Source organism: Hyla sarda, chromosome 1 (assembly GCF_029499605.1).
Source record: "Hyla sarda isolate aHylSar1 chromosome 1, aHylSar1.hap1, whole genome shotgun sequence".
NCBI lineage: Eukaryota > Metazoa > Chordata > Amphibia > Anura > Hylidae > Hyla > Hyla sarda.
In genome coordinates, this window is record NC_079189.1 from 406,039,530 (window position 1) to 406,052,061 (window position 12,532).

At 48.9% G+C, this 12,532-nt stretch overlaps 1 long non-coding RNA gene and 1 pseudogene across 1 annotated transcript; one reads left to right on the top strand and one right to left on the bottom strand.

Annotated features, from left to right (window-relative positions):
* Positions 1–9,446: 9,446 nt before the first annotated feature.
* Positions 9,447–9,616, bottom strand: LOC130344681 (U2 spliceosomal RNA; annotated as a pseudogene).
* A 1,243-nt stretch (positions 9,617–10,859) lies between these two features.
* On the top strand, positions 10,860–11,499 carry LOC130308633 (uncharacterized). The gene is made up of 2 exons (XR_008857587.1): positions 10,860–11,048; positions 11,121–11,499. It is a non-coding gene; the product is annotated as an uncharacterized LOC130308633 (long non-coding RNA).
* The last annotated feature ends 1,033 nt before the right edge of the window (positions 11,500–12,532 follow it).

Below are 12,532 nucleotides of genomic sequence, written 5' to 3' on the forward strand. Positions count from 1 at the left end.
TTGCTGAGTCAGCCTGTCTGTAGGGTGTAGCTACTTAGGGGGACATGTATCATTGCCTTTAGACTACTTTTTATGTCTACAGATTTTGCGTAATTGTACTTTTTTTGCATTTGATCTGCGTTTTATTTGGTGAATGATTTTATAAAGTTGTCGCTTGCTTGGTGTACCGTAGACAACTTAATCCAGTGGACTGGAATGTATCATTTGCGCAAAAAAAAACTCAGATGCAACAGTTTTGCAACAGCTGGAGGCGCACGGGTTGGGAAACACCGAGTTAAGTAACAAACTCTCAGTGTTTTGCAACCAGTGTGCCTACAGCTGTTGCTTAACTACAACCCCCCATGATGAGAGTTTTAGTTTAGCAATAATTGGAGGCTCACTGTTTAGGAACACGCTGCATTATATGCGCTTTTCCCAGGGGAGAGCACAAAAAATTTACTAACCCATCTTTCTTGCTTTACTTTTCTTCTCATTTCAGATACATGAATGCGGAGGACTACGTCAGATTCGGTGGACTGCGATGATGACCAGCATTTTTTTTAATTTCATTAAAATGGTTAACAAGGGCTGTGGGGGAGTGTTTTTTTTTAAATACAATTTTTTTTCAATGTGACCGTCTTTTTTTATAATTGAATTTTCAGGGTTAGTAGTGGAGGCCGTCTTATAGACGGAATCCATTACTATGACAGGGCTTAGCGTTAGCCCCAAAATCAGCTAGCGCCAACCTCCAATAATTACCCCGGTACCACCGCCACAGGGGTGCTGGGAAGAGCCGGTACCAACAGACCCGGAGCGTCAAAAATGGCGCTCCTGGGCCTAGGCGGTAACATGCTGGCATTATTTAGGCTGGGGAGGGCCAGTAACAATGGTCCTCGCCCACCCTGGTAACGTCAAGCTGTTGCTGCTTGGTTGGTATCTGGCTGATACTGAAAATAAGGGGAACCCTATGCGTTTTTTTTTTTTTTTTTTTTTTTATAAATAAAAAAAACATTTGTGGTTCCCAAATTTTTTCAGTATCAGCCAGATACCAACCAAGCAGAAACAGCCTGACGTTACCAGGGTGGGCGAGGACCATTGTTACTGGCCCTGCCCAGCCTAAATAACGCCAACCTGTTACCGCCTAGGCCCAGGAGCACCATTTTTGACGCTCCGGGCCTGTTGGTACCGGCTCTTCCCGGAACCCCTGTGGCGGTGGGTACCGGGGTAATAATTGGAGGTTAGTGCTAGCTGTTTTGTGGGCTAACGCTAAGCCCTGTCATAGTAATGGATTCTGTCTACAAGACGCCTTCTACTACTAAGCCTGAAAATTCAATGATAAAAAACACAAAACATTGAAAAAAAAATGTTATTTAAAAAAACACTCCCCCACAGCCCTCGTTAACCCTTTAATTGAGATTTAAAAAAACAAACAAAAAAAAACGCTGTTCATTGTCGCAATCCACCAAATCTGACTCCGCATTCTAAATTTCGAAGAAAAAACCCACAAAAAGTTTTGTAAATTTTTTTGTTTCCACACACCAGCAAAAACACATGAAAAAAATGCAAAACAAACTGACAAAACGCAGGAGAAAGCTGGGACAGTTTTTCTGGCGTTTTTGCTGTTGGACAAAAAACATCAATAGTATTCGACATCAAAGCAATAGAACAAAATCCCTGTGTCCACTTTTCCTGTGAGGTGTAGATCAGGTGTACAAATAGAACTGTGTGTAAATGTAGAACTTTGCACAAAATTTATCACGTGCCTTGCACAAGTATGGTAGATTTGGTGCAATTGCACCACATTTAGACCAACCAAAGTGATCTAAAAAAGACGTCTACCTACACCAACATTGATACATGTCCCCCTTGGTGATGATTGTAAGGCTATGTTCATACAGCCGAATGTCCACAAAGAAAATAAATGTGCGGATGTTCTGCAGGTAGTGAAGCAGTGGCAGAACATGCCATCAATAGGACTGCTCGGAAATTCACCATCTCATAGATGGCTATGTATTTCTGAGCAGAATGCACAGGAGAAACAGACATGTCTATTCTTTAGCCAGAAGACCGGGATGCAAAAGGTGAGTGCCAAAGGTGAAGAGTGTGTGGTGCAGTGGTGTTCACTCTTTTTTTTTTAAAGCCGAGGTACATGCTCTCAAATCACCCAAGTGCAAGTAAAAAGTGCAAGTGTTCACACAAAAAAACGTGCATGAGGATGCGGTCTATCGCAAGCCCTTCTCCGAAAGGAGAGGCCCCCCAACAAACCAAACCCTTCGCCTCCGGGCCAAAAAGCACCTGCAAGGTTCCAGGTTCAATGTCCTCTTTCGCCGAAGCTACTCAGGGACCGAAAATGTTCCCGGCAGACAACTAGGTGTTAACCAGGTTGTTACCAAGGAACCAGTAAAATCGGTTTGGCATCCTGCCGAAATAGGGTTGCCACGGGGTAAAGCAGGGAGGTGAGGAACCTCATGGCCACACACACCTCCACTAAACCGGCAGGAGGGACACCCAGAAGGGCTACCGCACCCTACCAAATCCTAGTGGACAAACAGAACACAAAAAGTGGACACAGTGACAAAAAGAATAAATAAATAAATAAGTGGATGTGTGCAGTGTATACTACTGCCCGGACATCCAACCGGATCTATAAAAATTCCCCGATCCTAGCCGGAAAGCCGGGATACTAAGGGCGAGTGCCCAGAAGAATGAGAGAAAAAGTGCATGCTACGTGCTTTCCTTCAAGTGGGGTTGCGAATCCCAAGTGAATTCCGGCACCCTGGGGTCACCACTCCTAGGGCACTTGTGCACCTCGGCCTTCACTCTACCCGGACCTTAAGACCAGATCCAGCAGGAACAGGTCTCATCAGAGATGACTGCTGCCCTCCACAGCCATCCCTGGTACACCTGTCTACTGTGTGGTTCCCCATCCTGCCTTGGTAGTCTTCAACACCGCCAACTGAGCTTTAACTACCAGTGAGTTCCGTCACCTTAGGATCACCTCTCCCCGAGGCACAAAAGTACCTCGGCTCTAAACCCTCAATCAGCCTAGTCCCAGCCAGAGTGATTGTTGTGCAAAACTGAGCTACTTTTGCTAAAGTGTCATGTTATAAATCAGTGCATAAACTGTGCAGCTAGAAAACCACACTTAGTTTTTCAATAGCCGCGGAACCTGCTTTCTATCACCTGAGCGCAAGAAAAAGTGCAAACGTGTCACAATCAAAAAAACGTGCACAAGGATGCGGTCCATCGCAAAGCCCTTGTTACGCCGAGCGCTCCGGGTCCCCGCTCCTCCCCGGAGCGCTCGCTACACTCTCTCCGCTGCAGCGCTCCGGTCGGATCCACTGACCCGGGGCGCTGCGATTCTGCTTCCAGCCGGGATGCGATTCGCGATGCGGGTAGCGCCCGCTCGCGATGCGCACCCCGGCTCCCGTACCTGACTCGCTCTCCCTCGGTCCTGTCCCGGCGCGCGCGGCCCCGCTCCCTAGGGCGCGCGCGCCGGGTCTTTGCGATTTAAAGGGCCACTGCGCCGCTGATTGGCGCAGTGATTCCAATTAGTGTCTTCACCTGTGCACTTCCCTATATCACCTCACTTCCCCTGCACTTCCCTGCCGGATCTTGTTGCCATTGTGCCAGTGAAAGCGTTCCTTGTATGTTCCTAGCCTGTGTTCCAGACCTCCTGCCGTTGCCCCTGACTACGATCCTTGCTGCCTGCCCCGACCTTCTGCTACGTCCGACCTTGCTTCTGTCTACTCCCTTGTACCGCGCCTATCTTCAGCAGCCAGAGAGGTTGAGCCGTTGCTAGTGGATACGACCTGGTCACTACCGCCGCAGCAAGACCATCCCGCTTTGCGGCGGGCTCTGGTGAAAACCAGTAGTGACTTAGAACCGATCCACTAGCACGGTCCACGCCAATCCCTCTCTGGCACAGAGGATCCACTACCCGCCAGCCGGCATCGTGACAGTAGATCCGGCCATGGATCCCGCTGAAGTTCCTCTGCCAGTTGTCGCTGACCTCACCACGGTGGTCGCCCAGCAGTCACAACAGATAGCGCAACAAGGCCAACAGCTGTCTCAACTGACCGTTATGCTACAACAGTTACTACCACAGCTTCAGCAGTCATCTCCTCCGCCAGCTCCTGCACCTCCTCCGCAGCGAGTGGCCGCTCCTGGGCTACGCCTATCCTTGCCGGATAAATTTGATGGGGACTCTAAGTTTTGCCGTGGCTTTCTTTCCCAATGTTCCCTGCATCTGGAGATGATGTCGGACCTGTTTCCCACTGAAAGGTCTAAGGTGGCTTTCGTAGTCAGCCTTCTGTCCGGAAAAGCCCTGTCATGGGCCACACCGCTCTGGGACCGCAATGACCCCGTCACTGCCTCTGTACACTCCTTCTTCTCGGAAATCCGAAGTGTCTTTGAGGAACCTGCCCGAGCCTCTTCTGCTGAGACTGCCCTGTTGAACCTGGTCCAGGGTAATTCTTCCGTTGGCGAGTATGCCGTACAATTCCGTACTCTTGCTTCAGAATTGTCCTGGAATAATGAGGCCCTCTGCGCGACCTTTAAAAAAGGCCTATCCAGCAACATTAAAGATGTTCTGGCCGCACGAGAAATTCCTGCTAATCTACATGAACTTATTCACCTAGCCACTCGCATTGACATGCGTTTTTCCGAAAGGCGTCAGGAGCTCCGCCAAGATATGGACTCTGTTCGCACGAGGCGTTTCTTCTCCTCGGCTCCTCTCTCCTCTGGTCCCCTGCAATCTGTTCCTGTGCCTCCCGCCGTGGAGGCTATGCAGGTCGACCGGTCTCGCCTGACACCTCAAGAGAGGACACGACGCCGCATGGAGAACCTCTGCCTGTACTGTGCTAGTACCGAACACTTCCTGAGGGATTGTCCTATCCGTCCTCCCCGCCTGGAAAGACGTACGCTGACTCCGCACAAAGGTGAGACAGTCCTTGATGTCTACTCTGCTTCTCCACGTCTTACTGTGCCTGTGCGGATGTCTGCCTCTGCCTTCTCCTTCTCTACCGTGGCCTTCTTGGACTCTGGATCTGCAGGAAATTTTATTTTGGCCTCTCTCGTCAACAGGTTCAACATCCCAGTGACCAGTCTCGCCAGACCCCTTTACATCAATTGTGTAAACAATGAAAGATTGGACTGTACCATACGCTTCCGCACGGAGCCCCTTCTAATGAGCATCGGATCTCATCACGAGAGGATTGAACTTTTGGTCCTCCCCAATTGCACCTCGGAAATTCTCCTTGGACTTCCCTGGCTTCAACTTCATTCCCCAACCCTGGATTGGTCCACTGGGGAGATCAAGAGTTGGGGGCCCTCTTGTTCCAAGGACTGTCTAAGACCGGTTCCCAGTAACCCTTGCCGTGACTCTGTGGTTCCCTCAGTAACCGGTCTCCCTAAGGCCTATATGGACTTCGCGGATGTTTTCTGCAAAAAACAAGCTGAGACTCTACCTCCTCACAGGCCTTATGATTGCCCTATCGACCTCCTCCCGGGTACTACTCCACCCCGGGGCAGAATTTATCCTCTCTCTGCCCCAGAGACTCTTGCCATGTCTGAGTATGTCCAGGAAAATTTAAAAAAGGGCTTTATCCGTAAATCCTCCTCTCCTGCCGGAGCTGGATTTTTCTTTGTGTCCAAAAAAGATGGCTCCCTACGTCCTTGCATTGACTACCGCGGTCTTAATAAAATCACGGTTAAGAACCGCTACCCCCTACCCCTCATCTCTGAACTCTTTGATCGCCTCCAAGGTGCCCACATCTTTACTAAATTGGACTTAAGAGGCGCCTATAACCTCATCCGCATCAGAGAGGGGGATGAGTGGAAAACGGCGTTTAACACCAGAGATGGACACTTTGAGTATCTGGTCATGCCCTTTGGCCTGTGCAACGCCCCTGCTGTCTTCCAAGACTTTGTCAATGAAATTTTTCGTGATCTGCTATACTCCTGTGTTGTTGTATATCTGGACGATATCCTAATTTTTTCTGCCAATCTAGAAGAACACCGCCAGCATGTCCGTATGGTTCTTCAGAGACTTCGTGACAATCAACTCTATGCCAAAATTGAGAAATGCCTGTTTGAATGCCAATCTCTTCCTTTTCTAGGATATTTGGTCTCTGGCCAGGGACTACAAATGGATCCAGACAAACTCTCTGCCGTCTTAGATTGGCCACGCCCCTCCGGACTCCGTGCTATCCAACGCTTTTTGGGGTTCGCCAATTATTACAGGCAATTTATTCCACATTTTTCTACCGTTGTGGCTCCTATCGTGGCTTTAACCAAAAAAAATGCCGATCCCAAGTCGTGGCCTCCTCAAGCGGAAGACGCCTTTAAACAACTCAAGTCTGCCTTTTCTTCGGCTCCCGTGCTCTCCAGACCTGACCCTTCCAAACCCTTCCTATTGGAGGTTGATGCCTCCTCAGTGGGAGCTGGAGCTGTTCTTTTACAAAAAAATTCTTCCGGGCATGCTGTCACTTGTGTTTTTTTTTCTAGGACCTTCTCTCCGGCGGAGAGGAACTACTCCATCGGGGATCGAGAGCTTCTAGCCATTAAATTAGCACTTGAGGAATGGAGGCATCTGCTGGAGGGATCAAGATTTCCAGTTATTATTTACACCGACCACAAGAACCTCTCCTACCTCCAGTCTGCCCAACGGCTGAATCCTCGCCAGGCCCGGTGGTCTCTGTTCTTTGCCCGATTTAATTTTGAGTTTCACTTTCGTCCTGCCGATAAGAACATTAGGGCCGATGCTCTCTCTCGTTCCTCGGATGCCTCAGAAGTTGAACTCTCTCCGCAACACATCATTCCACCTGACTGCCTGATCTCCACTTCTCCAGCCTCCATCAGGCAAACTCCTCCAGGAAAGACCTTTGTTTCTCCACGCCAACGCCTCGGAATCCTCAAATGGGGTCACTCCTCCCATCTCGCTGGTCATGTGGGCATCAAGAAATCTGTGCAACTCATCTCCCGCTTCTATTGGTGGCCGACTCTGGAGACGGATGTTGTGGACTTTGTGCGAGCCTGCACTATCTGTGCCCGGGATAAGACTCCTCGCCAGAAGCCCGCTGGTTTTCTTCATCCCCTGCCTGTCCCCGAACAGCCTTGGTCTCTGATTGGTATGGATTTTATTACTGATTTACCCCCTTCCCGTGGCAACACTGTTATTTGGGTGGTCGTTGATCGATTCTCCAAAATGGCACATTTCATCCCTCTTCCTGGTCTTCCTTCAGCGCCTCAGTTGGCTAAACAATTTTTTGTACACATTTTTCGTCTTCACGGATTGCCTACGCAGATCGTCTCGGATAGAGGCGTCCAATTCGTGTCTAAATTCTGGAGGGCTCTCTGTAAACAACTCAAGATTAAATTAAATTTTTCTTCTGCATATCATCCCCAGTCCAATGGACAAGTAGAAAGAATTAACCAAGTCTTGGGTGATTATTTGCGACATTTTGTTTCCTCCCGCCAGGATGACTGGGCAGATCTCCTTCCATGGGCCGAATTCTCGTATAACTTCAGAGTCTCTGAATCTTCCTCCAAATCCCCATTTTTCGTGGTGTACGGCCGTCACCCTCTTCCCCCCCTCCCTACCCCCTTGCCCTCTGGTCTGCCCGCTGTGGATGAAATTTCTCGTGACCTTTCCATTATATGGAGAGAGACCCAAAATTCTCTCCTACAGGCTTCATCACGCATGAAGAGGTTCGCGGATAAGAAAAGAAGAGCTCCTCCCGTTTTTTCCCCTGGAGACAAGGTATGGCTCTCCGCTAAATATGTCCGCTTCCGTGTCCCTAGCTACAAGTTGGGACCACGCTATCTTGGCCCTTTCAAAATTTTGTGTCAAATTAATCCTGTCTCTTACAAACTTCTTCTTCCTCCTTCTCTTCGTATCCCTAATGCCTTTCACGTCTCTCTTCTTAAACCACTCATCCTCAACCGTTTTTCTCCCAAATCTGTTCCTCCCACTCCTGTTTCCGGCTCCTCGGACATCTTCTCTGTCAAAGAGATCTTAGCCTCTAAAAAGGTCAGAGGGAAAACTTTTTTTCTAGTGGACTGGGAGGGTTGTGGTCCTGAAGAGAGATCCTGGGAACCTGAGGACAACATCCTAGATAAAAGTCTGCTCCTCAGGTTCTCAGGCCCTAAAAAGAGGGGGAGACCCAAGGGGGGGGGTACTGTTACGCCGAGCGCTCCGGGTCCCCGCTCCTCCCCGGAGCGCTCGCTACACTCTCTCCGCTGCAGCGCTCCGGTCGGATCCACTGACCCGGGGCGCTGCGATTCTGCTTCCAGCCGGGATGCGATTCGCGATGCGGGTAGCGCCCGCTCGCGATGCGCACCCCGGCTCCCGTACCTGACTCGCTCTCCCTCGGTCCTGTCCCGGCGCGCGCGGCCCCGCTCCCTAGGGCGCGCGCGCGCCGGGTCTTTGCGATTTAAAGGGCCACTGCGCCGCTGATTGGCGCAGTGATTCCAATTAGTGTCTTCACCTGTGCACTTCCCTATATCACCTCACTTCCCCTGCACTTCCCTGCCGGATCTTGTTGCCATTGTGCCAGTGAAAGCGTTCCTTGTATGTTCCTAGCCTGTGTTCCAGACCTCCTGCCGTTGCCCCTGACTACGATCCTTGCTGCCTGCCCCGACCTTCTGCTACGTCCGACCTTGCTTCTGTCTACTCCCTTGTACCGCGCCTATCTTCAGCAGCCAGAGAGGTTGAGCCGTTGCTAGTGGATACGACCTGGTCACTACCGCCGCAGCAAGACCATCCCGCTTTGCGGCGGGCTCTGGTGAAAACCAGTAGTGACTTAGAACCGATCCACTAGCACGGTCCACGCCAATCCCTCTCTGGCACAGAGGATCCACTACCCGCCAGCCGGCATCGTGACAGCCCTTCTCTGAAATGAGAGAGCCCCCCCCCCCCCAATGAAACCGCCCTTCCCCTCTGGGCCAGAAGGCACCTGCAAGGGTCCAGGCTCATTGTCCCTTTTCATCAAAGGTACTAGGGGACAATAAGTGCTCCCGGCATCAGCCGAAGAATCCACCCACAAAGCTATATACATCCTGCCTATGCAGGGAGGCCCGAGGTTTGCCAGGAGGTGCGGAATCTGATGGCCACACACACCTCCCCTGGACCACCAGGAGGGACACCCAGAAGGGCTTACTGCATCCTGACAAATCCTGTGACAAACAAAAACATGTTCAAGTAGCACAGTGAAAAACCAGACATAAATAATTAAATTAATATGCGCTGTGAAGTACGGCCGGACATCAAGCAGGATCTATAAAAATGTCCCCGATCCTAGCCAGAAGGCCGGGAATCAAAGGGGTGATTGCCAAAGGTGAAGAGTACGTGGTGCAGAGCTTCCACCCAGTGAGTTATTACACCCAGTGAGTTTCAGCACCTCAGGGTCACCACTCCCCGAGGCACAGAAGTACCTCGGCCTTCAACCTCCTCAGCCTCATGGTGAGACCTGGAGGGGACAGATCACATCAGAGCAGCCGTCGAGCTGATTCCTCAGAACCCGGAATGCCCCGAGGCACCTGCCCCCTACATGCAGCATCCATCCTACATCAATGGCAGAGACTAGACCACTGATAAGAACAGATACTACACTTGATCTTAGCCAAAAGGCCAAGAGCCATATATTCCATCAGAACGCAGCCGCATAAATGTGGCACTTGCTGTACGCCGCAACTATGCAAATATATAGCACAATAGCAAAGCCTGTAGCCTGTCCCAACTTATTGTGAAAACATTAATTTAGTCTGGGATTACACTTGGCGTGTTTGTCAGAAAAAAACACCATGCTCGCTGCAGGCACATGTTATGTTGGAATCAATAGGGTAATATGAAATGCCAGACACTAATAGGGTTTTCTTCATCCTTTTATGGCCTTTTTAGACTATCAAATCTGTGGGATGTCGAGAGCATGTTTTTTGTTTTTCTTCTTGAGTCACAGGAGGAAAGAATCTAGGAAAAGCCAGGGGGGAAATAATAATAATAATAATACACATTGGGGGAGATATATGAAAACCTGTCCAGAGATAAAGTTGACCAGTTGTCCATAGCAACCAATCAGATCGCTTCTTTCACGTTTCAGAGGACTTTTTAAAAATGAAAGAAGCGATCTGAATGGTTGCTATGGGCAACTGGTCCACTTTTTATCTTCACAGGTTTTAATACCCCCCCCCCCCCCCCCCCAGTGTTTTTATCAAAAATTCCACAAAAGATGGCAGAAAAAAGAAATGAGGGGGGTAGTTTTTGTTGCTTTTTTTTCTTGGCAAAAAAAAAAACATCAAACAAGAATTGCATCTGCTCCTAGGCTTAGGCTGGGATTAAACATGATTTATGTGCGGTGTTTTTCAAAGCCCACATTGCTTTATTTTGTGTGGTTCCCCCCTTCGACAGACGTCTGTGCTACTGTTGCAAAGCTACAATTTCAAGCATGCCCAGGGCATGCTGGGAGTTGTAGTTTTGCAACAGATGGACAGCCACAGGGGATCAGTGGTGATGTATGTCTATCTAGGACCATGGTGTCTGATCTTGAACTGGCTAAATCAGTGGCTGCCGGGCTGTCTGACGAGTGACATCCTTCGCTCCAGACCACAACGTCAGGGATGTCACTCGCCAACGTCCCGGCAGCCAGCGCTGCTCATTGAGCCTGCCAGAGCCGCACTGATCTGTGTAAGAAACCTATGGGCCCAGGCTGTTGGGGCCACCAAATTATATTACAAATACTGAGTGTCTGGTTAGGAGAAACAAGTAGATTGCACCCACAGGGAGTAGCGCCATTTTAATAAAAAAAATTGCCCCAAAATCCCTTAGATAACAGTCATACAGAATATATTAGAAAGCTTTTTTGTTTTTCAGCCAATCAGAGAGCAGCACTACTGAAATAGAACTCCCAGGAGGTAACAGCGTGTCACACATGTGATGTCATAACTATTGTCCACCAGAGAGCAGCACTGAGCAGATATAACACTGCTCCTGCTCATTCTTCATCAGTGAGGGGCTGATGCTGGACACTGTAGGGGCCGAGAATGCAAAGTCACATACACTACTGTGACTGGTAAGTGTCACATTGTTGTGTCCAAAAGGTCTTTAGTGCAGTTCAATGTGCTTTTCTATAATAAACATGTAGATAATCTATGTTTTGTTTTCCTATCTTAGATGCACTATTTCCAGGATGTGGAGTAGCATTTCCGGACCTACAGCAAGACGTTGGATGAAGACGTAGATTTCCAGACCTATTCCAGAAGAATTTGGATGAAGGCACAGCCCCTCGAATCACGCACATACACAGACACATTTGCCCAAATTCTAGAGGTAACCTCCTTTAGTATGCCCAGAGGAAGGGCAATACAGTAGCCATGGATTCCCTACAGGTTTCCTCCCCTCTGGAGGTTTTTCCTGTCCTGAGTATTAGTTACTGTACGCTCTTTGTGAGTGATGGAGGTTACAAAAAATCCCCGACACAAACATTTTTATATATAATAAATAAAGTTCCCCTTTTTAAACCATTCTGTAACTTGTTTGACTCATTTATTTTATTTGTGTGTGAAAAATAGTGTTAGCAATATGGAGATGACATGAGTTTTTTTTATTTAAGTGTCCAAAGCTGCTCTCCTGCACGATCTGCATAATGCGGTGCGGAGAGAGACAACTGATGCTGGGGGGTACAGTTGCCAAGGCAACCATAGGACACCCAGCAATTTCCATGCATGAGCCTTTTTCTGATGAACGGGACCCTAGGAGAGCGGAGGAGGCAGGTGAGAAGACCTCCATCCACCATTTTGAATGATCACCAGATCGCCACAGGTGATTCCATTCTTGAATATAATGCCCGCATTGCCATAACCTGCTTTGATCGTGGCATATGAGGGGTTAATGACAAACATTAGAGCGATCGTTGATGATTGCCACTACTGGCAGGTCCCTGGCTGCCAGGACCTGTCATACATGATGTGAGCACTGGTCCATTGTTCACATCATGTACAGGGTGTAAATATACATGCAATCACATCAGGACATACTTTTACAGGGTCCACCCAGTGGCGTTGCTAGGGTTGGTGTCACCCGGTGCAGTAGAAAATGGTGTCACCCCCATACCTCCCCCCCCCCCCCCCTCAGTAAGTTTTTAGCCTGTTGTGACAGACACCACTGTTGTAGCGCATTGTGAGAAATTCCAGTATAATAATCAGATATACCAGTTGCCACAGAATGGGAAAGTGTTAAAGAAGTTTTCACCATTTAAATATACAGCTCCCAGAATTACTTAAAGGGGTACTCCACTGGAAAACATTTACTTTTATATCAACTGGTGCCAGAAAGTTAAACAGATTTTTAAATTACTTCTATTTAAAATCTTAATACTTACAGTACTTATAAGCTGGTGTATGCTCCACAGGAAGTTGTGTAGTTCTTTCCAGTCTGACCACAGTGCTATTTGCTGACACTTCTGTCCATGTCAGGAACTGTCCAGAGCAGGATAGGTTTGCTATGGGGATTTGCTCCTACTATGGACAGTTCTTGACATGGACAGAGGTGTCAGCA